The 5922-nt window shown below is 46.4% G+C and overlaps 1 long non-coding RNA gene across 1 annotated transcript; it reads left to right on the forward strand.

Annotated features, from left to right (window-relative positions):
- Positions 1-387: 387 nt before the first annotated feature.
- Positions 388-2715, forward strand: LOC122219228. Its single transcript, XR_006202321.1, has 2 exons — positions 388-1581; positions 2547-2715. It is a non-coding gene; the product is annotated as an uncharacterized LOC122219228 (long non-coding RNA).
- Positions 2716-5922: the final 3207 nt, after the last annotated feature.

Here is a 5922-nt window from a genome sequence, read left to right on the forward strand (position 1 = left end):
CACACATCTGTATATACTCCATTATATATGTATGTTATATATAATTATATATTATATTACATTATATAATATGTACATCGTATATAAAAGTAAAACATATGCACACATAACATATTTTTTATGTTCTATAGATGTGTATATATGTGTCCATTTGGGTATATATATATATATATAATGAAATATTACTCAGCCACGAGGAAGAAGGAAACCCTGCCATTTGGGACAATGTGGATGAACTTGAGGGCATTATGCTAAGTAAAATAAGTCAGAGAGAGAGAGACAAATACTTTGTGGTCTCACTTATGAGTGGAATCTAGAAAAGCTCACGTCATAAGGAGAATGGAATGCTGGCTACCGGGGTGGGGGTGGGGTGAAGGAAAAGGGGAGGTAAGGGTCAAAGGGGGCAAATGTACAGTTACAAGATGAGTAAATTCTGGCTATAATGTACAATACGGTGATTACGGTTCATAACCCTGCATGATATAAGAGAGTTTTATCAGAGCCCAAGCGAGGACACCTGCCGGGGATACACAATCTTCACGAAGAAGAGAGCGAAGGAACGTGTGAGACAGGACTGTGTATGTTTTTGTGCCATCAAGAATTAGGAACCCTCAGCAGCAAGGCCATTCCAGAAAACTGCAGAAAATTGATCTCACGCTTGCCGGACGGGCAAGGTCACAGGCTTCCCGGCTTGGGAACCCAGGGAGATTTTTACTCTCTAGTTTGAAATGTTTCTTTGAGGCCACTTGCTAACAAAGCAGATGTCCGATGCGAGCTCGGGGCAGAAACAGAGCCCGCGCTTTGAAGTTTGCTGAAGTCGTTGTGACCTTGGTAAGAGCTCAGCTTCGCTGGGAGCCCGGGGGCAGGGCCCGCAAACATTAAAGGATGAACATTCCCCTTATCAGCAGATGTGAGGGCGGGAGGCCATTTACGGCAACGTGGCGAACAGCCAGCTGCTCAAACACGAGACACAGCACCTGGCAGGGGAGGAAGTCCAGAAGAACCCAGAATTCTGGGTTAGAGGGAAGGGAGGGAGGTCCTGCACACTGCTCTCACGTCAGAACCCAGAAAGGCCTCTGAGGGTGCGGGGGGCAGCCCAGAGTGAGCGCAGCCCGGCAGGGAGAGGAAAGCTGGGAACCGACGGGACCACCCCTAAGTCAGCACCTGCAAGAGACACCCGGCCTTGAAACTTACCGGCCCTCCTGCTCCGCACCCGCTTCACCTCCACAGTCACCGTCGTAACTCACGGGCATTCACTCCCAGCTTCCAGGTGTGTTACCCGTGGGCTCACTTCAACCCGAGCCCCCCCTGCACCTGCTCTCCTGTACACCTGGGCCTGGGAGCCCTGTCTTCCCCCTGCTCGGTCCTCTCCTTCTGTCCTGACTCCCGGGACTCCAGGCTCCGGGCTCCAGCCCTGTTCACCTCCTCCTCCCTCTGGAGACCCTCCAAGGCGGTTCCCCTCATCCTCTGGATTCTGCTTCCACCCCCTGCTCACTCCCCAGGGTCTGTCTCCTCCCAGCACCCGGGCCACAGGCTCAGCTCCGCCAGACGTCTCCCTCTGGATGTAATTCCCCAGAGACGGTAAGCTTCGTATGTCCCCAGATGAACTAACCTTTACCCTGTGTTCCCTGTCTTAGTGAAGGACAGCAGCATCTGAGTTGCCATCCAAGCCAGAAACCCGGGAGTCACCTCGGAATCCTGTACCCCTTGGTTTCCTCATCCGGTCCCTCCCACCGACTTAGACCCCTCGCATTTGGTCCCTCTCGTGTCCTCACTGCCACCCCCACGGCTCAGACTCACATCACCTCCAGCCTGGACTCCCACAGCAGTCTCCTCCTGGCATCCTTCTCTCCAGTCCCACCTCCCACAACACTTTTCTGAACAGTCTTATTTGACTCCATCCTTTCGTTTTCCAGAACCACCAGCCCCCAGTGTCAGGAGATACACACACACACACACACACACACGCACACGCCCCACAGCCATCACCACCACCAATGCCCACGCCAGTGCCTATCCATTTGCTCTTTAACTCACACGGCTCCTTCTACCCAGAATCACCACTCCCCTCATGGGAGCATGAGGTAAGGAATAACTCACAGAGTCGACCGGGCTTTTTGTCCCTTGTGCCTCATGGACAGTATTAATGAGATCTGCGGGCTCATCTTTGTTCTGTCCTTACACCATCACGAATACCCCGCAGCCCCATGACAAATTATCGCATTCGTTGCTTTACACAAAATATTAAATTGGGATGAAATTTAAATTCTAGAGAATACATTGAAAAATTTTAAATAATTCCTTGAGCTACAAAATAAGAATAATAACCGTAACCTACCTCATAGGATCACATGAGAATTAAAGAACACAGGCAAAGTGTATAGACCAGCGTCCCCTCTATGATAAGGGCTGAACAAGTGTCAGCATAACTGTCATTGTGTAGCAACTGATAGAAAATAATACAACCAACGCTTATGAATCCGCTTTCAATATTAAACTACATGAAGATCTTAGAATATTTCCTTCATGTTCTTCTTTTTTAAAAGAAAGAAAACACTACAGATACGGCTAAAATACTGAAGCCAGCCTGAGCCTTCCCGTTCCTCCCTCCTCTCTTCCCTACAGTTAATCGACATCCTAGAAGCAGTGAATTTCATACCAATGCATGTTTAATTATGTGTGTGCTTTTATTTTCTAATTATATTAATAGCACTACCATTGTGTGTACTCTCCTGAGACTTGCTTTTTTCAACCAACATCATGTTTTGTATATTTCGCCACGTGGACATATTTAGCGCGATTTCTCTCATCTGCTTTGCAGTGTTCCGCTTAAAGACTTGACCACCAGGACCATCCCTACCCGACTCAGAAACCATGGTGCCTCTTCTACAGTATCATTCACTGAACATCAATAGATAAATATTTAGATGACAGATGATGATGATGATAGACAGATAGATAGACAGACAGGACAGATAGAGAACAAGAAAGAATGAGAGAGCAATCTCCTTGCGACACTTTAGGGCAAACACAGCAAATCAAGATAGACTAGGTTCAGCTACAATAACAGCTTGACCCTAACATCCACTGCCAGACCGAAGAAAGCTGGCGTGGTAATCGCGTTGCATATCCAAAACGGTGGGCTCTGTTTAAGAACTCGGTTCGCAGCGGACCCAGTGTCCCAGGAGCCTCACCGCCTAGAATACGAGTCTTCACAGCTTCTGTCATAAATACCTCTTTCATAGTCTACACTCTGATTAACACTCTCTCTCTGCTCACTTATTTCTTTTCATAAAGCACAACGCCATCCTCTCTAAAGCAGACAAATCCCACCCCGTCACTACATCCAGCTCAAAGGCCAAGGTCCCCGCGGGATACACAGTGCTTTCTCCATCGGTCGAGAACCAGGATAATTACAAGAAGTTACAAATGGCTATTTATACAAAGGGTAAGAAGTCCTTGCTCCGTAGCCTTGCAGAGAAGGTTTTGCAAGGGTCCCCTACTAAGGAGCAGAGTGAAGTCCTGGCTGCATCAGGACAGAGCTCTCCTTCATCATCCTTTTCGCTGGTTTCGTCCCCTTTTGTCCCCTTGGGCGTCTGTGACGTGGCCTTTGGGGAATACATTCTCTTAGGGGATATGTGGTTTCCTTCCTCCCTGCTCCTCTTTGTGGATGTTCAGGGAACCCAGCGGTTAAAGCTTTTGAGCAGCAACGGACTTACCTTGGGTTCCTGGTCGCCTTTAATAGTAAAACTCCCTCAAAACTCAGTGCACATCCAATCTGTTTGCTTCCAGTCTGTTCCACGAGCCCACGACTCACTTAGAGGTGCTCTCAGAGCCCTCTACTTCCTCGTCCTCATGGCCCATCCCTAATTTACCTTCCACAGCCCAGAGGCTGTGGGGCTTTGGTGGAAAGGCCGCACCTGTAATTCATTCTCTACTTTCCGACATATAATCAGGCGGTGGCTCTTTCAAAATCTCACCTCTGACATCTGTAAATTCAAAGCCGCCCGCTTTTCCCACACTGAGAAGTCACATTTCTGACCTCTGTATTCCCTTTCCTTTCGTTTTACAAATAAGCCCATCTTTCCAGAGTTCACCTTTCTTGTCATGTGCGATCACAACCATCCCGAGTTGGCCCAAACAAGTTACACGGCCCTCACGCAAGGAGGGCTGCAAGATGCTGGGGACACATAGGTATTCGGTGAGCTTTTTGCCAGATCACATCCCCCACCGTTCAGGTCAACTCACACCTGCTCCAGCAGTGGGTAAGAACGTGCCCACCGGTGTCCTTGTACGCGTTTAGTTTATCAGGCTTTCCTTTTTGTTGCTGCTTTTCTTTTCACACGTCTGCCCCACAAACTGTCAACTCCCTAAGGACTGAGGCCACGGCTTCCTTTCCACACTTCCAACAACTAGCCAACTGTCCGAAATAGACCCGTAATGTTGATCTGATGCATGTCGCTTGAATACATGAATGAATGCTAGGATAACTTATATTGCGTTCTTTTCTTTTCTTTTTTTACTTCTATTGCTTTTCAATGAAAAGTTTACCAATCCAAAGGATACACACGACAAAGTGCCTGCTATCAGAGTTTGATCCCAGCTCTATTTTTTACCGTGTAGTTTAAGCAGATCAATTCACCACTTCCCATTTTCACTCTCTCCCCGGTATAATGGGAAATATAGTGCCTACTTAATAAGATTCCAGTGAGCATATATAATCAATAGAAGGCAACTTGAACATAGGGAATTCAAAAACATTAGTAAAGTCCAGTTTATTTCTGTATATGATAAACATCTGCTGTTTCGGCTGCCACCTTTTCGTCTCTAAAAGCAGAGTGAATCTCGCCCCAGGAAGAGCTAATGGATTTAAACCCGTGGCAAGAACACCACCTGACATTGACCTCCTGGCCCACAGCAAGCAGACCCTGCCCATCTTGTTTCTCTCTCTCCCTGACCTCAAACTCTACTCTTCCAGGTTGGGATCAAATCCCTCATGTAACTCGACCGTTACGCTGATTTTCACAACAGCCCTGTATACGGTTGCCCAAAGAAATTGGGACTGGTACTGGGGCGCCTGGGCAGCTCAGTCGATTGAGCATCTGACTTCGGCTCAGGTCATGATCTCACAGTTCATGGGTTCGAGCCCCGCGTCGGGCTCTTTGCTGACAGCTCGGAGCCTGGAGCCTGCTTCGGGTTCTGTGTCTCCCTCTCTCTCTGCCCCTCCCCTGCTCGCGCTCTGTCTCTCAAAAAAATACATAAATAAACATTAAAAAAATGCTTTTCAAGAAACTGGACTTGTATTAACTCTAAGCGCTCAGGCCACATTATAGGCAAAGTGGGGATCAAAAAATCAAGTCACAACGTTGTCATGAAGATCACAATCAGTTGAGACGTGTGTGGTACAAAGCCAGGCCAGTGCTGGAATGTTTCAGAGCACTGCAACACTTAACAATCAGTAAAGATGATTTAATTGAGTGAGTATTAACTACATGATTACTACATTTTATCAAATGTATGTATATAAACTTGTACTGGCAAACAAAAAACATATTTGATCAAGCATAAGAGACTCTTAAAAACTGAGAACAAACTGAGGGTCGATGGGGGATGGGAGGGAGGGGAGGGTGGGGGATGGGTATTGAGGAGGGCACATTTTGGGATGAGCACTGGGTGTTGTATGGAAACCAATTTGACAATAAATTTCATATATTGAAAAAAAAGAAAAAGAAAAATATGAATCAAAGATTTAAATAAATAATAATAAGACAAAAAAAAGAAACATATTTGATCTGTATTGTAGCAGGGATGAATTTCTTATTTCTATCAAATAAGCAAAAAGTAGTTTTCCTTGGAGAGAACTATTAAATGAAAGCAGAAAATACCCTAACAACTACTATTGTTATGCATATGCACACAAAG

This window comes from Panthera leo, chromosome B2 (genome assembly GCF_018350215.1).
Source record: "Panthera leo isolate Ple1 chromosome B2, P.leo_Ple1_pat1.1, whole genome shotgun sequence".
Taxonomy (NCBI): Eukaryota; Metazoa; Chordata; class Mammalia; order Carnivora; family Felidae; genus Panthera; species Panthera leo.